Source organism: Psammomys obesus, unplaced genomic scaffold (genome assembly GCF_907164565.1).
Source record: "Psammomys obesus unplaced genomic scaffold, mPsaObe1.curated_primary_1811, whole genome shotgun sequence".
NCBI classification, from domain to species: Eukaryota; Metazoa; Chordata; class Mammalia; order Rodentia; family Muridae; genus Psammomys; species Psammomys obesus.
In genome coordinates this window covers 21,016,714-21,041,216 of record NW_026587216.1, presented here as the reverse complement: position 1 = coordinate 21,041,216, position 24,503 = coordinate 21,016,714, and the positions used below count along the sequence as shown (strand labels likewise).

Below are 24,503 nucleotides of genomic sequence, written 5' to 3'. Positions count from 1 at the left end.
CCTTTTTCTTCATTATTATTATTGATGTACAAAGTGAGTACAGGACAACAAAGGCTACACACAGAAACCCTGTCTCAGAAAACAAAAAAAGAAACCATTTATTAATTTTTAAATAATCAAGTATTATTCTGATGGACCTGTCTTTATAAATGATTTTACCCTTCACTCTTGTATCTTTTAAGACCAGGGTGATCTTGAAGTAATAGAGAACTGCCTTCCTCTGCCTCCTTAGTGCTCAGAATAAAGCCACTCATGAACACTCCTGGCCCTCTACATACTTTGTCTGGAAGTTATTGCAAATCATCATTAGGAGCCATAGGATTTTTGTGGAAGTAATGTTATCCTGGTCTTGCAAACTGTTTTTGGATTTTTGCACAGGGAGTTGGTACGTGGATTTATTTGTTGGTTGAGTTTTTTCTTTCTTTCCCTTGTATTTTAACTCAGTAGTGGTGTTTGCAGTGTTTAAAGGACCAAGACAAGGCTGAGGCATCCTGTCCCTCTGTGGCACAGATGCTGTATGTCTAGTCTTCCTCTAAGGGTCAAGTCTTATCCCGTGTCACTTCTGATCTTCTGCTTGGGTCTTCAGCTTTTCCTGTGAGTTGTAAAGCTCCCAGTGGAAATGTAATCCTTGCCTGGAGTCATTTCCAGTTCCTGCCTTGTGTCTATAGCCTCCACGGAAGCTGTGGTCAGATGTGGAACTTCCCACACACCTGTGGACCTAAGTAACCTGGAGTTAGACTCTATTACCCCCAACGATCTTAATTACACATTACTGTGACAACTCAGACTTCTCCAGCTTAATCATTTCATGGCCATTGTTATGAAGGTTTCAGGTTACTCAAAGGGAAGTTATTGTGAGTGCACAAAGAGCTTCTATGGTAGACCAAAGACTAAAAAGGCTGAATTATCCTTAAGCCAGCTGCCATAGGGTTAAAAATAAGGCTTTTTGCACTTCTTCCTTGATATTTGTATGGGAGATACTGTATTGACAACTAATGTTTGACTTGTGTAAGTGTCATGGAAACTGGCAACATGCTCAGTGACAATTTGTTTCCAGAGATAAACTCAGGACTTTTCAGTTTCATTATCGAAATTCTGTGTCAATATTATTTTATCTGATCTAGTCAATCACACGCACACACACACACACACACGCACAAACACACAGATGTGCAAGCCCACATTCACACGCAGGCATACACACATGTACACACCTATGCACAAACACATGCAAATGCATGTACATGTACTCATGCACATACTCACATATGGAAACACGTACACACACATAGGCACAAACATGCCATATACTTGCTCACATATGCTCTCACATTTCTTTTTTTCCTTGCTATGTAAATCAGGCTGACTTTGAGTTCCCCAAGATGGCCTCAGGGCTCAGAATCCTCCCACGTGAACGTCAGGAATACGGGTCTGTGTTGCCATGCTTGGTTGTAGTTTTATATTGTATCACACATCCTTTACTTTACGTAATTGAATTACAAAATATTTTTTTAAATATTTGTTCACGTTTTCTCTTTGTGAACTCTAATAATATTTATGAAAATTTGGATTATCTCAGTCAGGAATTCTGTTGCTGTGTTAAAACTGGATGATCAAAGGTAAACTAGGAGGATAGTGTTACTTACTGCTCCTAAGTCCATCAGTGATGGGAGCCAGGGAAGTGCTAAGCACAGGGAAGCAAAGGCAGGAGCAGGGTCAGAGGCCACAGAGGAGTGCTACTTGCTAGCTTGTGTAGCCTGTTTTCTCAACAGCACCCAGCCTTACCAGCACCACTCACAATGAGCTCGCACCTCAATCATTAGTTCAAGAAAATGCACCAGAGGCTTTCCAACAGGTCAGTCTGTTAGAGGTACTTCCTCAGCTGAGAGTCCTGTTTCCAAATTGACTCTACCTTATACCAAGCTGACATAAAATTAGCCAGCACAATGATATGATGCTGTATTTTCCAATATGAAACACCTTAATAATTACTATAAACATCCTGTTGAAATGTCTTATATAAACATGTCAAGCCTGTTTGTTAATTTCAGCTTCTAGCTTTTTATGAATTTTAAATACATTTGAGATATTGTCTAACTTATATACAGATCTGGAAACTGGTTAGTATTTAAAATGTTTTTTTTCTCCAAAATTTACTTTCAAAATATATTTTTATTAACCTAAAAGTAAAAAAAATAGAGTTAATTTTCAATTGAAATATTAAAATAGGCTATTTGAATATATATGTTATCTAGTTATAATTAAAGATCAGCTCTGCATGGAACCAAAACTGAAGAATCCAAAGAAAGATCTAATAATTTTGTAAGATTATTTTTTTCTTTGGATATGAGGTTCTCAGTCCATTAATGGGTAGCCTAGGCTGGGAATTTAAAATATTTACTATTATGCCCAACAGGACTTTCAGTTCCTTAGGATCTTATCAGTAAACATCAGTCAGCTAATATACATAGTAATATTCTCCCTAGAGAAGCCTAGTTTCTGCAAACCATTGAATAAGTTTAGAGTTTCCATTCATTGAAACCCAATGGAACAAATCAAGAACTCTTTTTATTAGTTATCCAACTAGTGTTCCATAGAGGCTGGTATGTTGGCGTTACGTAGTGCTTATTTGTACTTCCTTGAGACTCTTTCCTCCCTGTATTCCACTTCTTTTTGTCCTACCCTCTATTCAAATATTTTCAGAGCAAGAAAAGTGAAAGATGTGAACTATGCTAGGGTGGCATCTAAACTATAATTTAGTTACTCATCCCTCATCTGTCTTTTGGGAATATTTAATCCAGTATTTATCATGACATAATTGACATTGTGCTTTAGACACCCACCACCTCTTTAGTTTCAATTTACAGCTGTTTATGTTTTAATATTTGGAATATTTGTTTCAGCTCCCCTGAGATTTTATCTTCTCATTATTTTTTGGATGAGAATGTAAGACTCGTGATGACAAATGCCTTTCCTTTATTTTTTAAGAAATGCACAACTTACTGGCATGCTTACAATAAGCCTTAATGGAGGGGCGGAGCCAAGATGGCGACTAGCACACACAGTTTCCGAGCTGTGGAAGAGATAAAGTTCTGAGTTGATGAGTGGAAGAACTTCTGAAGCCAGGGAAACAACAGAGAGACTTTCTAAACAACAGGGACCATCACAGGAGGTGAAAACCTTGGTCTCTGGTCACCCAGGGACTTGTTTGGGGAAGGTGAGAAACGATCCTTTGATCTCTCGGCACTCCCCTCCCCCAGACCTCCCTCCTCCTCAGCACAGCAGACCTAACTCCCTGGGGCCTGCAGCCACTGAGGCTGAGCCCCAAGCCCTTTATCGGCAAAGGCCAGCAGTACTGTGTCTCGGAGCCCCAGATTCACGCGCGGCGGCTGCACCATCCTCCCAGGGCCCGAGTCTGCTAGACACCATACTAGCTCCGCAGGAGCGCCATCACTGACGGTACGGCCCGCCCAATCCCACAGTGACAGAGAATACGCTACATACTCACCAAAACCAGACAGAAACGCCATGCAAGCTAGACACACCAGGCGCTGGGCCTCCGAAGCTTGGAGAGCACAGTAAAGAGACCCCAGGACTTCCCAGAAAGCATCTGGACTAGCAACCCAGTCTCCAGTTACAGCGGGACTTTCTAACCTGGCGGCGGAGCAGCACTGAGCTGGCGGGGCACATCAGCCCTCCAGTTTAAGACTAACCAGGGCCAAACCAGAGAACAGAAAGGCTGGTTACCCCGATTCCCACTGACGTGACCACCCTGAAATCTCCAGCTGCAGCAAGACCTCATAACCTGGCAGTGACAGCAGCACGGAACTGGCAGAGCACATCAAAGAAGCAGGGCCAAACCAGAGAGCAGAGAGCCCAGATACGCCGATCTCTGCCAAGTGTCCTGCCTGTAAGTGAGTGCACCCTTGAGAATCTGCAGCTCCATTGATCCTGGGTTCTTCTAAAACAGAAGCCAGGCATCGAACCCCCTCCCACCCATATACCCACTTTGGGAAACAGAGGGGCACTTGGAACATTGAAGTTCCTGCTCTGTGGGTCTAATTGAGGAGTTAAGGCAGTTAATGCCAGAAATTGCGCTGCGATCATCACTAGCACCTGCGACATATACATTGCAGAGCCCCTCCCACACACTCAAGGGTTCAACATTAGCCATCACTCTGTCCCTCGAGACACACGCCCACACCCACTTACACACACACACATACACACGCACGCACGCACGCTTGCATTTGCCTCTGTTTGCGCCTGCGTACTTTCCTCCCACAGGTACAGCTAGTCCTCAGCATACTCTAAGGACACGGGACCTCTCTCAACTTCCTGAAGAATTCTCCAGACTCGAGAGAGAGACAGTACCAGTCTGATCGGCAGAATCCAAAAACAAACAGGGAAGGTCTCAGATAAGCCAATGGCCAGGGGTAGGCGAAAGAACACTTCCAACATAAATCAGGACATCATGACTTCACCAGCAAACCCTAAAATCGATGGATACTCCAATTCATCAGAAGCACAGGAAAATGACCTTAAAGCCATGCTTGCTCAATTATTTGAGGCTCATAAGGAGGAAATGAACAAATCTTTCAAAGAGTTGGCCAGTCAATTGGAGGTAAAGAAAGAAGAAATAGACAAAACCCTTAAAGAAACACAGGCAAACATAGCCAAACAAATAGAGGCACAAGTAGAGAAAAAATTAGTGGCATACAAAAAGGAAATGAACAAAGAAATAGAGTCCATCGTAGAGAGAGACAGGAATCCAAATTCAAACACATAAAAGAAATGGTGCAAGGCATGAAAACAGAATTAGAATCAATAAAGAAAACACAAAATGAGAAAACTCTTGAGCTGGAGAACTTGGAGAAAAGATCAGGAACCACAAAAGTAAGCATCACCAACAGAATACAAGAGATGGAAGAGAGAATCTCTGGAGCTGAAGACACACTTGCAGAAATTGATACTTCTCTCAAAGAAAAAGTAAAATCAGAAAAATTCCAATCACAAAATATCCAAGAAATCAAGGATGCTATGAAAAGACAAAATCTAAGAATAATAGGAATTGATGAAAAAGAAGACTCCAGGCTCCAAGGTCCAGAAAATATTTTCAAAAAAATCATCGAAGAAAATTTTCCCAACTTAAAGAAAGAGATGTCCATAAATATACAAGAGGCCTACAGAACACCAAATAGACTAGACCAGAAAAGAAACACATCACGTCACATCATAGTCAAAACACTAAATCTACAGAACAAAGAAAAGATATTAAAAGCAGCAAGGGAAAAAGGCCAAGTAACATATGAAGGTAGACCTATCAGAATCACACCAGACTTCTCATCAGAAACTATGAAAGCCAGAAGGGCCTGGGCAAGCATCATGGAGACTCTAAGAGATCACAAATGTCAACCGAGACTACTATACCCTGCAAAGCTTTCAATCAACATAGATGGAGAAAACAAAATATTCCATGACAAAACTAAATTTATGCAATATCTATACAGCAAACCAACCCTACAGAAGATACTAGAAGGAAAACTCCAATCCAACGAAAACGAATTCACCCAAGAAAACAGGGCATACAGATAATGTCCCAACAAAAATGAAAAGAAAACAAGCAATGAAACAAGGTAAGATCATCGACTCCATTACAAAAGGAACTATATGCATTGGTCAATATTATCTATCAATATTAATGGACTCAACTCACCAATAAAAAGACACAGGCTAACAGAATGGTTATGGAAACAGGACCCAACATTCTGTTGCATCCAAGAAACACACCTATGCAACAAAGATAAACACTACCTCAGAGTAAAGGGCTGGAAAAATGTTTTTCAAGCAAATGGTTCCAGAAAACAAGCTGGAGTAGCCATCCTAATATCTAATAAAATAGACTTTCATCCGAAGTTATTCAAAAAAGATAAGGAGGGCCACTATATTCTCATCAAAGGAAAAATCCAACAAGAGGACATCACAATTTTGAATATCTATGCCCCAAATACAAGAGCACCTACATTCGTAAAGGAAACAATATTAAAGCTTAAATCATACATTGATCCTAATACCTTAATAATGGGAGACTTCAACACCCCACTCTCATCAAGGGACAGATCAACCAGACAGACACCAAATAGGGAAATAAAAGCACTCACAGAATCCCTAAATCAAATGGACCTAATAGATGTCTACAGATCTTTTCACCCAAACTCAAAAGAGTACACCTTCTTTTCAGCACCACATGGAACCTTCTCCAAAATAGACCATATAGTTGGTCACAAAGCAAGCCTCAACAGATACAAAAGGATTGAAATAATCCCTTGTATACTATCTGACCACCATGGACTAAAGCTGGACATCAACAACAACAGAAACAACAAAAAGCCGACACGCACATGGAAACTGAACAACTTACTACTCAATGACAGCTGGGTCAAGGAAGAAATAAAGAAAGAAATTAAAGACTTTCTAGAATTCAATGAAAATGAAGGCACAACATACCCAAATTTATGGGACACATTGAAAGCAGTGCTCAGAGGAAAATTTATAGCACTAAGTGCCTACAAGAAGAAATCCGTAACATCACATACAAACAACTTAATGGCCCAACTGAAAAACCTAGAAAAAAAAGAAGGAGATACACCCAAGAGAAGCAGACGGCTGGAAATAATCAAACTAAGGGCAGAAATCAATCAATTAGAAACAAATAAAATTATACAAAGAATCAATGAAACAAAAAGCTGGTTCTTTGAGAAAATCAACAAGATAGACAAACCCTTAGCCAAACTAACTAAAAAGCAGAGAGAAACCATACAAATCAGCAAAATCAGAAAGGAAAATGGGGACATAACTACAGACACTGAGGAAATCCAAACGATTATTAGGTCATACTACAAAAGCCTATATGGCACAAAATTTGAAAATCTAAATGAAATGGATAACTTTCTTGACAGATTCCATCTACCAAAATTAAGTCAAGATCAGGTAGAAAGACTGAATAGTCCTATATCTCCCAAGGAAATTGAAGCAGTCATTAACAGTCTCCCCTCCAAAAAAAGCCCTGGACCAGATGGCTTCAGCGCAAAATTCTACAAGACCTTCAAAGAAGTACTAACACCAATTCTCCTCAAACTATTCCATAAAATAGAAACAGAAGGAACACTACCAAACTCATTCTATGAAGCCACAGTCACTTTGATACCTAAACCACACAAAGATCCAACCAAAAAAGAGAACTTCAGACCTATCTCTCTTATGAACATTGATGCAAAAATACTCAATAAAATACTTGCAAACCGAATCCAAGAACACATCAAAGATATCATCCACCATGACCAAGTAGGCTTCATCCCAGGAATGCAAGGGTGGTTCAACATATGAAAATCCATCAATGTAATCCACCACATAAACAAAAAGAAGGAGAAAAACCACATGATCATCTCCTTAGATGCTGAAAAAGCATTTGACAAAGTCCAGCACCCATTTATGTTTAAAGTCTTGGAGAGATCAGGGATACAAGGCACATACCTAAAGATAGTAAAGGCAATATACAGCAAGCCTATAGCCAACATCAAACTCAATGGAGAGAAACTTAAATCAATCCCACTGAAATCAGGGACAAGACAAGGCTGCCCACTCACTCCATATCTCTTTAACATTGTACTTGAAGTCCTAGCCAGAGCAATAAGACAACTAAAGGAGATCAAGGGGATACAAATCGGAAAGGAAGAGGTCAAAGTGTCACTATTTGCAGATGATATGATAGTATACATGAGCGACCCCAAAGATTCAACCAGAGAACTTCTTCAGCTGATAAACACCTTCAGCAAAGTGGCAGGATACAAAATCAACTCAAAAAAATCAGAAGCCCTCTTGTATACCAAAGACAAAAAGGCTGAGAAAGAAATTAGGGAAACAACACCCTTCACAATAGCCACTAATAACATAAAGTACCTTGGTGTGACTCTAACCAAGCAAGTGAAAGACCTGTTTGAGAAAAACTTCAAGTCTTTGAAGAAAGAAATTGAAGAAGATCTCAGAAGATGGAAAGATCTCCCATGCTCATGGATTGGTAGGATTAACATTGTGAAAATGGCCAACCTGCCAAAAGCAATCTACAGATTCAATGCAATTCCCATCAAAATACCAACTCAATTCTTTACAGACCTTGAAAAAAAGATTCTCAGCTTCATATGGAGAAACAAAAAACCCAGAATCTCCAAAATGATCCTGTACAACAACAGATCATCTGGAGGTATCTCCATTCCCGATCTCAAGCTGTACTACAGGGCAACAGTAATAAAAACTGCATGGTATTGGCATAGAAACAGAAAGGAGGATCAATGGAATCGCATAGAAGACCCAGAAATAAACCCACACACCTATGAATACTCAATATTTGACAAAGAAGCCAAATCCATTCAATGGAAAAAAGACAGCATCTTCAACAAATGGTGCTGGACCAACTGGATGTCTACATGCAGAAAAATGAAAATAGATCCATATTTATCACCCTGCACAAAACTAAAGTCCAAGTGGATCAAGGACCTCAACATAAAACCAGATACTCTAAATCAGCTGGAAAAAAAAGTGGGAAACAGCCTAGAATTCATTGGCACAGGAGACAACTTCCTGAACAGAACACCAACAGCACAGGCTCTAAGAGCAACAATCAATAAATGGGACCTCATGAAACTGAAAAGCTTCTGTAAAGCAAAAGACACTGTCATCAAAACAAATAGACAGCCTACAGATTGGGAAAGAATCTTCACCAACCCTTTATCTGACAGAGGGCTAATATCAAGTATATATAAAGAACTAAAGAAGCAGAAAAGCAACAAACCAAGTAATCCAATTAAAAAATGGGGAACAGAGCTAAACAGAGAATTCTCGAAAGAGGAACATCGAATGGCAGAGAAACACTTAAAGAAATGCTCAACCTCATTAGCCATTAGGGAAATGCAAATCAAAACGACCCTGAGATTTCACCTTACACCCATCAGAATGGCCAAGATGAAAAACTCAAGTGATAGCACATGCTGGAGAGGTTGTGGAGAAAAGGGAACCCTCCTCCATTGCTGGTGGGAATGTAAACTGGTTCAACCACTCTGGAAGTCAATCTGGTGCTTTCTCAGACAACTAGGAGTAGTGCTACCTCAAGACCCAGCTATACCACTCCTAGGTATATACCCAAAATTTGCTCAAGTACACAACAAGGACAGTTGTTCAACCATGTTCGTAGCAGCTTTATTTGTAATAGCCAGAACTTGGAAACAACCCAGATGTCCATCAACGGAGGAATGGATACAGAAATTGTGGTATTTTTACACAATGGAATACTACTCAGCAATCAAAAAGGAGGAAATCATGAAATTTGCAGGCAAGTGGTGGGATATAGAAAAGATCATTCTGAGTGAAGTATCCCAGAAGGAGAAAGACAAACTTGGTATATACTTGCTTATATAGACCTACAAGATATGATAAACATAATGAAATCTACACACCTAAAGAAGATAATCAAGAAAGTGGACACAGGCGAAGGTGATTAATCCTCATTTAGAAAGACAAATGGGATGTGCCTTGAACTTATGACAGGAGTCTACCACAAAAGGCATCTGAAAGACTCTACCTAGCAGTGTTTCAAAGCAGACACTAAGACTCATAACCAAACCCTCGGCAGAGTGCAGGGAATCATATGAAAGAAGGGAAGTTAGTATGATATGGAAAGGATAGGAGCTCTACAAGGACCAAATATATCCGGGCACAGGGTCTTTTCTGAGACTGACACTCAACCAAGGACCATCTATGGATATAACCTAGAACTTCTGCTCGGATGTGGCCTGTGGTAGCTCAGTAACCAAGTAGTTTTCCAAAGTAAGAAGAACACGGACTATTTCTAACAGGATCTCAAGGGCAGGCTGTTTGACACCCCCCCCCCCAGGGGAGGAGCAGTCTGTTAGGCCACAGAGGAGGCCTTTGCAGCCAGCCCTGAAGATACCTGATAAAACAGGGTCAGATGAAAGGGGGAAAGGGGCAGGGAGGAGAGCAGGGAGGGAGTGTGGGGTTGGGGAGGGAATGAGGGATCGGGATATAGCTGGGACACAGAGTTAACAAAATGTAACTAAAAAGAAAAATAAAATAAAATAAAATTAAAAAATAAAAAACAAAACAAAACAAAACAAAAAAAAAACAATAAGCCTTAATGTATGTTAGTAGCATTGGAATGACTAACAGTGGACTGGGAATGATTACGCTTTCCATCCACAGACTTGTTTTGTTAAGATTTTGACCTCACTTCCTCTTTCATTTAATAGCCTGAAATACAAGCCATTTTTTTCTACATGCCATATATGTAATTTTCAGAATTCTCAAGTATATGACATTTAGCTACATTAAAATTAATTTCAGCAAAATGGACATTGATGAGCTGGAAAGATACTATAGAAAGATATTTTAATAAAAATATAGATTATCAAGTTTTTAATTTATTTTCAGTTATCTTCATTTTTCTTATTGATTTATGTGATCCTAAAATTGAATTTTCTCTCTCATTATATGTGAATGAGTTTGAAACATTTCCTAATATCTGTGTATTAATCTAGAAATTCTGAGTGTGTGTATTAATGTATATATATGTATATGTGTGTGTGTGTAATTAAAGATTGAACCCAGGGCTCTACGGATGCTAAACAGGCACTGAACCAGTTGAGCAAACTCTCCTAACAGTTTAGAAATTCTTGAGAGGCTAAAATTTTCATTGAATAAGAGTAGAGTACAGAAAGAAAGTACACAACTCAGGAACAATTTTAAGCAATAAAGACATGTATTACCTGTGTGGTACTCAAGTGAATAAAAGCCATTCCTGGTGATGGAACTGTTGTTCCTACATTCCTTTGTTTGCCTCTTGCTTTTGAAATTATTTCCAAAACAAGAAGAGTAGCAAGCTAATTTTTCATGTTCATTTGCATAATTGCCATCATAACTTCTTTTTATCTTCCATCAGATTATTAAAAGAAGCTCAGAATGTTTTTATGCAATTATTACATTTTACTTTCATTTCAAAAGAATTATTTTAAAAGTTGGTGATTCCTGGGCTCATCTTCGTAATTATTAACCTAAGAGCAAACAGTTGTCTTTTAACGGTATCAACAGTTAGAATAAATTGTACAGTAACTGAACAGTTAGTATAAGGAAGAATATATACAATAAGGACTTACTGTGACATGTCTTGATTTGATATTGGAATGTAATAAAATAAAAATACTGGAATGCTGAACAAAAATCACCAGCCTTGGCTAAGTTTTTATGATGGACTTAAGTTGCTTTGCAATTAAAGCAAACATTGAATAGAGAAGAAAAGGTGTTCTCTGTCAATCCTAAGTAAATTTCAGTATTTTCACTTTAGGGTGTCTGAGATAAAAGAACAGACAAATGTGTAATTCATATCTGATAATAAGTTGATTACAAAAATTACATAAATAACAAGTTTTTCCTCCCAACTAGCAGTTTCTTCATAGATTGTGTGTGTGCATGCGTGTGTACATGCACAGGCACATTTACACACATGTGCCTGTAAGTACATTAGAGTGTGTGTATGTCATAAGACCGTGTATTCCCTGTATGTATTCTTGTGCTATTCCATGCATGCTCACACGAGGCTTGACGCCAATATCAAATGTCATCTTTCATTGTCATGTTTCATTTTTTTTTTCTCCCAGAGTCTCTCAGGGAACCTGGTGTTCATTGGCCAGACAACGACAGGCCAACAAAATCAAGGATTTTCCTGTTGTCTTTTTCTGTCCCCCCAGTACAACCGCTGACATACGCTGCTACCCACAGTGTTGAAGAGGATTCTGGAATCTGTTTTTGGTTAGAGTGACATATCTTAGAGAAGGAATATATATTATAAGGGTTTTCACTAAATTGATTTTCTTGATAGTGTCACGGTAGTCCAGCAATGACTGTGTCATAGTAAATGACCCATGACTACCAATATGGCACTGAAGGTCTGGAAGATTCCTCCAGAGCCTCTGCTCTTCAGTTCATGCGGAAGGACTGAAGAAAGCAGGTTCTAACACGAGAGAAGGAACAAATCAACAGCAGAGGTACAGTGACAGATCTGTACCTATCAAGCAAGCACTTGACCTACGGAGCCCTTGAACCAGTTTTTATTTATTTACTTGTTTTTAGACATGAGATAATTTAGTAATTCACCTAAATATTGACTAATTTTAACGTTACTAGAAGAAAATGTCAGAATGTAAAATAACATAAGAGAAAGTTCTTTTAGGTTTGAGAATATAAATGTAAAAGGGGAAGAAAATAGCCCAGGTATAAAATGTGCATGTTAAATGATTCTAAAATTTATTTTATAATTGCAATTGAATTCTTCCCAGTGAAAAATCACAGTGATGGTATTTTATTATTATTATTTTTAGTATACGCTTTATAGTATAACAGCAAAAATGCACTGTCTACAATACTTGCTTGAATCCTGGCTTGTTTTCATGGTTAAATTTCAACCTAATTCACTCACCAGGAGATGAGTATTTCAATAAAATATTAGAACAGTCATTTTATGTCACACTTGTTATTGTCTTATTTATGCATTTTATCTAAATCTCAGGAAATGGTGTAAAGGAATAAGTACACAGGTTTAAAGATGAGAAGGATTACAGCTGTAGGCATCACCTCAGTGCTTGAATATTATCACCCCCGGTGTATGAGAAGGCCAAGACAAACTGTAACCTCAGGCTTGGTGCCTTTCGCGGCACTACTGGTTTCAATTTACTACAGAATATCCCATCTCTGAGCAATAACATTGCTTAAAAAATAAATATGTCAAATACAATGATATATTACCAGTACAAAGATCACACAGCATGTAGCCTAGAACGCAACAGCCGACTTAGACATTCAGATCATGAGTGCACTTTGCAAATGGCACCACCTTTTAATCCAAAACAAAATAACATCTACTTACCAGTCACACAATTCGTTTAAAGAAGCCAAAGATGCCTAAGGTAGTATGGCACAGACTAATTTCCTCCCATTCTTATCATATGTAATATGTATATGTCATATGTAATAATAATGGGTAGAGAAATCAACGTAGGTGTGTTAATGTCAGCAAATTTTAAGAACTTTTCTACTCCTCTACCAGCAACATACTACTTCTTTTTTGGCAAATTGGTACTCTGCTGGTCTATTTTGGTCTTCAAACAGAGAATGTTCTCCTCTGAGACACACAGTGGGTTACTTTAAAATGGAACTTGAGACTGCCACACATCAGTATTTTTATATAATGATGTCATCAAATTATCAGGAAAAGTAGAGGCTGTTAATAAAGAGTAGGTTATATGTACCATGAAGATCATTCCTTGATATGCTTCCTTCTTCTCACATAACTTTTGGTTCACACTGAGAAAACACTACAATTAACCAATTCAGTCAGGAATGAAACGATGCAAATTATTCAGACAGTGTTAAAAGTATCAAAAATTGTGGCACTTGGATCCACCAAGGGCACAGGACACCAAAAATAGATAGACTTTGTTTCCACAGCTCAGTGTCTCGGCATACCACTAGACTCCCCCCACTATCCGTACCAGTTTTATATTGATGGACAGTGTTCTGAAGCCCACCAGAGGAGAAAAGCCATCCTCCAATCACCAGTAATACCCAACTGTGAACATTTTGAGCTATAATAATTACGTACTGGCCAAGTCACTCTCTCGGGTGGTATGAATGTCAGAAGAGTACCAAACATTTTGAGCTTGTATTTAAGGCGTGTTTCACAAGATGAAACTCATACATGTCATCATTATTGGTACAATAATCTATGGCTAAGACAGATTATAAACTCTAAGAGAGAATTCATTAAATTAACCCTGCTAAATGGATATAGTATTAAAACTATTTCTGGTATCTTATTAGTATTATTATAAGCATAGACTCTGGCATGTAACAACCCTCACAAGAGAAGCTTCTGTGCAGTAGACGATGATTAATACAGAGAGTCACAGCTGTCCAAGTTGCAGAGAATATAAAATTGCAGAATTTTCAGCCCTAAATGGAACTTATATACTATACTGCCTCCTTGAAAGGCTAAGGAATCATTTTGGAAGAGAGGGTTGACTACAGGGAAAGTGTCTTCTGGACTCAGCTGCCAGTGTGAACACACAACAGGCATAACATCATGAGCAAGACATGCACAATCCCAGTACAGAACAAATCCGAGCGTGGAGAGTAGAATTAGGCATGCACTTCTACCTTTAGCTGTGTAGATACTGACAATGGATAACCTACAGGAGATGAAGAGTTAGTTTTTCCTAATAGTATAGTTATAGTAAGTCAGCTACACCCTAGTGGAAAACCATACATCCAAAATAAGGGAGCAGCACAAACTGACCTTGACAGTGAAACAAAGGTACAAAGTAGGGTGTATACAAAGAAGGGAATATAAAGGGAAATGGAAAGCCTTTTGAGAGGGATGGAAATTATGATAAAATTACTTTGCATAAAATTTTCAAAAAACTAATTATTTTTTTGAGTATAGGAGACTATTTTCAAGCTGATTCTCCACAGTAGGCTCTAACAGACAAGATCAAACTAAGCTGGATTCACTCATATTAAATTCCACATATTCAGATGAGATCAGGCACATTCAGAGTGGTATGAAACTTTAAGGAAGCAAATAGAAAAGTAAACAAAGCAGTTTTCCTCTAAACATGCGTGGGTGGGATTCTAATCTACTATAAAGTAGATAGGGAAATGTTCCATACTATTACCCTTAAAAATGCAGCCACTTCTGATGAGAACTGATAGCTAAGATCAGAAAGAAGGAGAGGAGGACCTCCCCTATCAGTGGACTTGGGGAGGGGCATGCATGCAGAAAGGGGGAGACGGTGGGACCAGGAGGGGAGGAGGGAGGGGTTTTTGGGGGGGATACAAAATGAATAAAGTGTAATTAATAAAAGTTAAATAAAAAATTAAAAAAACATAATATGAAGCACTATGGTCTTAATCAAACAGCCTTTTCTGTCTGCTGTTCCATTTCTGCCTGTTCTTCTTATAGACCATTGCTCTCTGTGCTTAGTGGGAGCTCTCACTGTATTTTGTAGAATGAAAATTGACACGATTCATGGCCTATCACTAAATTTTGTGTAATTCTGTCCCTTGAAAACAAATGAAAAAAAAAAAAAGCAATAGATGTGAGATTTGAAAAGTGAAATCACTGAGCAGTAACTTTTTATCCACTGAAGGAGAGGATGAAGTGTCAAGTTGCAGCTTATGACAATCTTTCATGTATCTACTTGCATTATTTGTGTCTGCACCAAACAATTCCAGGCTTATAAATCCATGTGGAGCTCTCATATGAGGACTACATCAAGCACAAACTTGGCTCATTGGCTATAGTGACATATTCTTCTACAAATCATGTATCCTAAGACGATTGGCAGCATAGACATGAGAGAAGAGGGAATACTGGTTCTCATGTCAAATAGATATAATTTTAAGTGCACAGCACTTTTTTCAAATTACTAATTGGTTCTCACATCAATTTCCTCTATGTCTGCAAACTTAGTAACAGTGAAATAAAATAAAATATACAAAATAAAAGCCCAGAAATAACAGCGGACTGTTGTATATGTCTCTGGACTTACACAGATTCAAACCTCTAGACTAAATCGTCTATTCTGCAATCTTTCAAATGATTTTCTTCTGTAATTTAATTCTAGCACCCTCTATTTTATATCACTTTACCACTCCTTTTTCCACAAGTAAAAGAACCTAGAAAATAATTCCTTGTCAAAATCAGAAAATAAATTATGTAAATACAACACAATATTTTCAGTGCTTTAACCAATCAGGAATGAAAGTTGGAATGCAAAGCATTAAAAAGCCTCTCACTGGTTCAGAAAAGTTATCTCAAGGACTGATTTAAAAATTCCCAAGTGAGAAAACAAGGAACAGGACAGGAGCCTACTGTAGAGAGCCTCTGAAAGACTCTGCCCATCAGGGTATTAAAGCAGAAGCTGAGACTCATAGCCAAACTTTGGACAGAGTCCAGGGAGTCTTGTGAAAGAAAATAAATGAAAGCCGTGCAGGGGACAGGAGCTCCACAAGGAGAGCAACAGAACCAAGAAATCCAGGCCTATGGGTCTTTTCTAAGACTTATACTCCAACCAAGGAGCATGCATGGAGATAACCTAGAATCCCTGCACAGATGTAGCCCATGGCAACTCAGTGTCCAATAGGGTTTCCTAGTAAGGGGGACAAAGGTTATCTCTGACATGAATTCAGTGGCTGGCTCTTTGATCACTTCCCTCTGAGGGGAAGCAGCCTTATCAGGCCACAGAGGAAGACAATGCAGACAGTCCTGATGAGATCTGATAGACCAGGGTCAGGTGGAAGGGGAGTAGGACCTCCCCTATCTGTGGACTTGGGGAAGGGCAGGAGAGGAGAAGAGGAAAAAAGAGTGGGATTGGGAGGGGACAAAAGAGGGAGCAACAGCTGGGATACAAAGGAATAAATTTAAAAATAATAACTACAAATAATACAAAGTAATAAATTTTAAAATAAATTTTAGGAAATGCCGTAGGTACTCTGATTCAAATATTTGAAGACTGTAGGTCACGATGGAAGTATAAGTTTCACTAGTTCAAAATCAAAACGTAAACATCATGGACATTAAGAAATGTGAACTAAATGCAAGAGAAGATAAAGCAATAAAAAGGCTCGGTGGGTTCAGTGAAATAATGAAATGTGAAGAACATGGCAGAGAATTCAAAATTATGGTTACAAAATTGACAAGTGTGGTCAGAGGAATGGTGTATAAGAAATGCAAATTTGAAGGCAGGTCTTTAAAATACTCTAGTCGCAGGAACAAATAGGAAATAAGTATAAAAAAATAAAGATACCTTAAGGGAGTTATAGAACACCTTGAAAAAGACCAAAGTACACATGAAATTCTGAGAAGAAAAAGAGAAGAAGCAGACATATATTTAAGAAACACAAGTTTGGGAGCAGAAATATGCATTCAGATCAATAAAGCTCAAAGGACATCAGAAGAGATTATTCCAAAGACACTCACATGATGGCATAGCAAAATTGAATCACCAGAAATTAAAGGCACAAAGAATTTGGAAGCCTCTCAAAGCAAACTGACTTATAAAATGCAGGGGACTTCCATAAAATTCTGAGCAGATTCTTGACCAAACTAAAAGGGAGTGGGCTATCATACTTAAACTACTACTGAATAAACTACCAGTCTACATGTTACACTCAATAAAAATGACTCACAGAGACAAATCAGAGATAGAGATTCTTTACAGATGAAGAAAACTGGAGAAAGTTAGTCCCTGGGACTTGCTTTACAAGCCTTTGCTGACAAATGCTCATTAAGCTGAAATGAAAAAAGAAACTTGCAACACAGGATAGTAGGAAAGTTTAATTCTGTTGATAAAGGTAAATATATTGAGAAAAAAAGAGATTGTATTTCTATGATATTATAATGCTGCAATAGGCAAATCATCATTAATTAAAGTATAAATGTTTCAAAGACAAGTACATTATAATAACTATGGCTAAATCGTGTTAAAGGAAACAATAAACACAGGTGTGATTTGTGGTGTCAATGTGATGTAATGTAAGACAGAAGTAAGGAGAGAAGTGTGCAGCTACTATTCAAATAAAAATATTTTCAGCTTCAATATCACATATAATATATTAGAAGCACACTGTGGTAACCAAACAAATTTACTATAGAGCTTAAGGACTAGCTAGCTTAGACTATTAATATAAATTACCACCAGCATCATAAAACATAGAAGGAAGCATAATATTAAAAATATCCAAGATAAGGCATTAAAAATGTCAACAGTGTATTTTCTCATATTAATAATTACTTTTAATGGAAACAGTTTTAACTCTTAATCAAAAGATATAGGGTCCTCTTGAGTCATGTCCAAGACACCTAGAATTGGACACACCCTTGTCTGTACTTTCCTGTCAAGATGCTAGAGGAAGTGCACTATGGAGAAAAAGAGGTGAAGACCTTTGCCTTTCAAGCAGAAATCACTCAGTTCATATCCCGCATCATCAACACCTTCTATTTAAACAAGAAAATTTTTCTTCGGGAGTTGATCGCTGATGCTTCTGACACCTTAGATAGACAAGTTTGTTATATGAGTCTGGCGGGCTCTTCCAAGTTGGACAGCAGCAAAGAACTGAAAATTGATATCATCCTAACCTTCAGGAATGCATGCTGACTTTGGTGAACACAGACACTGGCAAGACCAAGGCTGACTTGATAAATAATTTGGGAACCGTTGCTAAGTCTGGAACAAATGCATTCATGGAGTTCTCCATGTGAAGACATCTCCATGATTAGGCAACTTGGTGTTGGATTCTGTTTGGCCTGTGTCATGGCAGAGAAAGTGGCTCTGATCACAAAGCACAATGCTGATCAGCAATATGTCTGGGAGTCTTCTGCTGTGGGTCCTTCCAAGTTTGTGCAGCCCATGGTGATCACCATGTTTAATATACTAAGATGGTCCTTTACCTCAAAGGAGACCAGACAGAATACCTAGAAGACAGGAGGGTCAAGGAAGTGGTGAAGAGATACTCAGAGTTCATAAGCTATCCTGTTACCCTATATTTGGAGAAAGAATGAGGCAAGGAGATCAGTGATGATGAAGCAGAAGAAAAGAAGGGTGAGAAAAAGGAAGAAGATAAAGATGACAAGGAGAAGCCTAAGATTGAAGATGTGGGATCAGATGAGGAGGATGACAGTAGCAAAATTAAGAAAAATAGAAGGAAGAAGATTAAGGAGAAATACATTGATCATGAAGAGTTGAAGAAGATGAAGCCTGTTTGGACTAGAAAGCCTGATATAATCAGTCACGAGGAATAGGATGCATTCTATAAGAGCTGCACCAATCACTGGAAAGACCACTTGGCAGTAAAGCACTCCTCTGTAGAAGGTCAGTTGGAAACTTGGTGAGCTCCCTTTCACATTTTGAGAACAAGAACAACATCAAACTGTATGTCCATCATGTGTTCATCATGGACAGCTGTGATGAGCTGATGCATGAGTGCCTCAACCTTATCTGTGGTGTGGTTGACTCTAAGGACCTGCCCATGGATATCTCCCAGAAAATGTTTTGTTAGAGCAAGATCCTGAAAGTCATTCACAAAAACATTTTGATGAAGTGCCATGAGCTCTTCTCAGAGTTGAAGACAAAGAAAACTACAAGAAATTTTGTGAGGCATTCTCTAAGATTTTAAAGCTTACAATCCATGAAGACTCTACTAACCATCACTGCCTTTCTGAGAACCCTGGCTATCATAACTCTCAATCTGGAAATAAGATGACTTCCCTGTTAAAGTATGTGTCTCATATGAAGAAGACACAGAAGTCCATCTATTATACCACTGGTTGAGAGCAAAGAGCAGGTGATTAATTCTGCCTTTGTGGAGCATGTGCAGAAGTGGTGCTTTGAGATGGTGTAAATGCCTGAGTGTGTTGATGAGCACTGTGTACAGCAGCTCACGGAGTTTGATGAAAAGAACATGGTCTCGGTGACTAAGGAGGGCCTAGAGCTACCAAAGGATGTAGAAGAGAAGAAGAAAATGGTGGTGAGCAAGGCAAAGTTTGAGAATCTCTGAAAGCTCATGAAGGAGATCTTGGAGTAGAAGGTTGAAAAGGTGACAGTCTCCAATAGGCTTGTGTCTTCATTCTCCTGCATTGTGACAAGCACCTTGGGCTGGGCAGTCAACATGATGTGGATTCATGAAGGCCCAGGCACTGTGAGACAACTTTATGATGGGATACATGATGGCCAAGAAACACCTAGAGATGAATCCTGAACACTCCTTTGTGGAGACCCTGCAGCAAAAGGCTGAGGCAGACAAAAATGACAAAGCTGGCAATGACCTGGTGGTGCTGCTGTTTGAAACTGCTTTGCTCACCTCTGGTTTCTCACTTGAGGATGCCCAAACCTGTTCCAACTTCATCTACCATATTATTAAACTAGGACTGTGTATTAATGAAGATGAAGTGAGAGTAGAGGAGCCCAGCGCTAAAGTTCCTGATGAGATGCCCCCACTTGAGGGTGATGAGGATGCTTCTCACATGGAAGAAGTATATTAAAGACTTACAGATTCAATACAATTATTTCCTCTCTGAATGACACAAACTGTTTGGCTGCATTTCTTTATGGATGGCCCTTATCTGTTTGACTTTATCTTCCTCTATTTCTTTAGGAATTTTATTTGTTTCCTCCATTATCCTCTTCATAAGCATAGACATAAGGCCATCTTCTTGAATTTCATTTTTGTTAGAGTGTCCAGGGCTACTTGGATACCCTGGGTAACTGAGTTCTGAACATGCCACATTGCTTTGGCTTTTGTTTGTTGTGCTTTTACACTGGCTTCTACTTATCTGGCTGTCTCAGATGTTGGCTGTTAGTTTCTGGTCTCTGCTGGAATCCTGGGGTGGGGAGAATTCCCTTGGCAGGAAGATGGTTGCTCCTGATGGAGGCCTCCTCAACTTTTTGGGTATTGTCACCAAATGGTCGGTGCTTCTCATTAATTGCCACAGCTCACCTCAAGTGTGTGGATCTGTGTGGTAACTGGGATCTTTGGTAGTCAGGGGAGCTCTCCTCTCACTCGGACAAGTCCTGGAGACAGCTGCCTTGCTCTGAATTTAGTGAGCTGCTGCTGCTGCTCTTACACAGTGTTTGCTGGGTGCAGCCCTCTTAAAGAACCAGGAAGCTCCGTGGTTTTGTCAGTTTAGTTAGGGATAACTGGTTGCCGCTTAAAGCAGCTTCTGGAGATGGTCTGAAATTGGAGCTCTGTGGCCCAGTATCCAAGCAGTAATCAGTGGCGTGAGTGCAGCACTCATGGAAGGTAGGAGGCTAAAGCCTGGACTTTCAGGAACCCAGGGACTTTTCTGAGGATTAGCTGTGAATCCTGAGGTCGCACCTGATATTTCCCCCACTGTGGGGTTTCCTCCTGACAGGGAGACCCAGTCTGTGTTGTTTTGGTGTCCACAGTTCAGTCTGTGATGTAGAGTAGAACACGCAGGTGCAGGTAAGTGAGTCCTTGCTGGCGACCGGGCATCTGCAGGAACACAGGAACTTTTCCACAGGACTTTTTGGGGGGGGGGGTGGGGTCTTGCTGAGTGCTCTGATGTTTCCTTCACCGTGGGGTTTACTCCCAATAAGGAAACCCTGTCTCTGGTGTTGTGTGACCCACAGTTCAGTCTGGGATGGTGATCAGAGCATGCAGTCATGTGTCTCTGGGCTGGAGACTCAGTGCCTTCAGGGACCCAGGAATTCTTTAGGGGTTTAAGTGGGTAACCAAAGAATGGACCTGATTACTTGCCACACCCTGGGGTTTCCTCTCACCTGGGAAACACAATCGTTGGTGTTTTAGGACCCAGAGTTTGGTCTGTTGGTCGCTGTACAGTCACTGCTGTCCTACTCCTCGGACACAGTGTCATCTCTGTGCAGCCATCTTGGATCACTCTGTATTGTGATTTTTGTTGTTGTTGTTGTTGTTTTTGTTGTTCTGAAATTAAATAGAAGATGCAGTTAAAAAAAAGATACAGGGAGGAAGAAATAAACTAAAAATATCAATTCAACTTTATTTTTCCATTAAAAAACAACAACTAATCAACCACCCAACAAACAAAAACAACTCAATTTAGACTCTAGAACATAAACAGGCTTAAAGTAAAGACTTTAAAAAAACATATTGTATATAAGCAGAAATGAAAAAGGAAAGTGGATTAAGCACAAAAAAAACTAAAGTAAAACTTTCCTCTATATCTGAAGGTTGCCACAGGGGCACCAGTGGAACCATGGACCAGAGACTGGGACCCTGTCCCTGGTATCTAGGAGGTTTTCCTGGGTGGCAGGAGGATTATGAGGTCTAGAGCTGGAGTTGTGCATTTTTGGAACTTGGGAGTCATGTTCCAGTAGGCAGAAGGCTCTGGGTGCGGGGAGCCTGGGGCTATGTGTGACTGTTAGATTTGGGAGTTGTCCCTAGATGAGTGTGTGTGGAAGGGAAGGGGGGTGTAACTGTGTCCCTGCCTCTCAGGATGTCCGCTCTGGTCAAGGAAACACAGATATTGGTGCTTCCGAGTCAGCAGCAAGGTTACTAGCTTGTTCTGCAGTTTCTAATCTTCTGCTACTCAGATGAGGTATGCACTGGGCCACTTTCAAATTTTCTACATATCCATGTTGTCTTAAATCACAGACACTTGCTTCTTTCTCAAAATATAAACCGTTTATTATATTTTCTTGGTTTATTCCATTATCTGTAACTTCCAGTAAGATGTTAAAGAGGATTAGTAAGAGGAACCTATACATTATGGTATACAGTACATGGTACTGTAATATTGGGATGGTCTTTAATAGCTCAGATATACTTCAGTGTAATTTTTAAAAATGTATTCTATACGTCAAAAGATTTGACTCTTAAATGTATTATCAAACACTTTTGCACTTAAATTTATAGAAGGTATTGATCTATATTATCCATTTTTATACCAACTTTGCCCATTTGCAGATTAGGATAATATTTGCTTACTTGCACAAATTAGAGATTATAGCTAATTATTTGACCTCCTGAAAGAAACTATAGAGAATTAGAAAAACACCATCCTTAAATAACTGATAAATTCATGCTGTGTAAACATTCTCATTTTGAAGTTCTACATATCAGTTATATGTATATTTGTTTATATGTTTTTACATGTTTTATATCTTTATATGTTTTATACAAATGTTTATATGTGTATTTATTTGTATTATATATTATATGTATATTTGTTTACTATTATGGAATCAGCAGAATATGTCTATAAAGGCTTTGCCCATGTCTCCATGCTGTCAGACTAGTATGCATAGGTATTGATATTACCGACACGCTACCTTTTCAAATATACATACCTTAACTTTAAGTTCTAACATTACAAATTCATGTGTATTTTATTGTAGCTATGCCTTTATGAATATTTATTTCATTATGTTTTTAGAAAGAATCAGCTTTTGGTTTTGTTGGTTATTCTATAACTTCTTGCTTCCAATTTCATAATCTCTACCTTAAGTTTTTATTCTTTTTTTTTTTAACTTTGAGTATGATTAAGTTTTCTATTTCTGTTTTTCTAGAATTAAAGCTTGGATCCTTAATTTATAATTTATTCTATCCTGATACATGCATTGAAGTTCATCTAGTTCCAAAGCACTGATTTCTTTGCATTTTATTAGTTTAGAATGTTTTCTCCATTTTCACAGTTTAGCATATAGTTAAAGTTTAACTTAAGCTGTATGTTTTGATGTATGCATTATTTTAATGGTTTATTTCTTGCCACACATTTTCAGAATCTCTATTATATACTATTATACATTGCTTTCTAATTTCTATTATACTATTGCTTTCTAATTTAATTCCATGGTCTGAGAACAGATATTTTATGATTGTATGCTTTTACATTAACTAACATCTGTTTTATGGCCATGTATCAGGTGTATCTCGGTGAATGTTCCAGGGTAGCTTGAGATAAATTTTTATTCTGCCTTGGATGAATTAGTGTAGAGATGTCAATTATATCTGGTTGATTGATTACATTGTTGAGTTCAACTATGTTCATACTGATTTTCTGTCTGCTGGATCTGTCCTTTTTTTGATAGAGGAATGTTAAAGTCTCTAGCTATAGTAATAGATTCATTTCTTTATCCCCAACTCTGATGTATCATGACTTACAACCACCTGTAACTGCAGTTCATGGAACTTTAATGTTTCTGACCTATGCAGATACCTTCTTTCTCTCTCTGCCTCTCTCTGTTTGTCTCTCTCCCTCTTTCTCACACACATACACAATTAAAAAAATATTTTAAACACCTAATAAATAAACAGATAAAAGGCACATACCTAGAAGATGTGGTGAGGTTAGAAATCAGTGAATTATCTTGGTTGTTCAAATGACGGAATAGTGTTGTGCAATGGATGGAATAAAAGGCATCTGCTGCTGAGTCTGCTGGGTCATTTCAATCTCTAGAACCCACATGGAAGGAACGAACAGTAACCTGCACGTTGTCCTCTGATCTAACCATGAGTACCACGCCATGGCTGGCCTCTGACTATTTAATAAAGAAAGTATAAAAAAGAGAAATTAAAAATTCAGGGTTTTTTTATCCTAATCCTTTTCCACAACTTGCATCATCTGTAAATAATTACATAATGATTTTCTGGAAATTTCTCTAGGGAAAACACAATTATTTGAAGTGATATGAGCTTTAGGTCACGTCCAATGAAGACAGCCATGGAAGGGGCATCTTCCAGGCAACACACTGATATATTTATCTATGATAATTCTCAGAGAATCAGGTTCTATGTGACTGTGAGCTCCATCATTCCCCATCGGTGGCTGGAAAGACCCTGGTTTCCTTTGTGGTTTATACACTAACCTGGAGCTGAAAAGGGGA

General features: G+C 38.7%; 1 pseudogene; it reads left to right on the top strand.

The window, feature by feature from the left end:
• The first annotated feature begins 18,023 nt into the window (after positions 1–18,023).
• On the top strand, positions 18,024–20,161 carry LOC129673693 (heat shock protein HSP 90-beta-like; annotated as a pseudogene).
• The last annotated feature ends 4,342 nt before the right edge of the window (positions 20,162–24,503 follow it).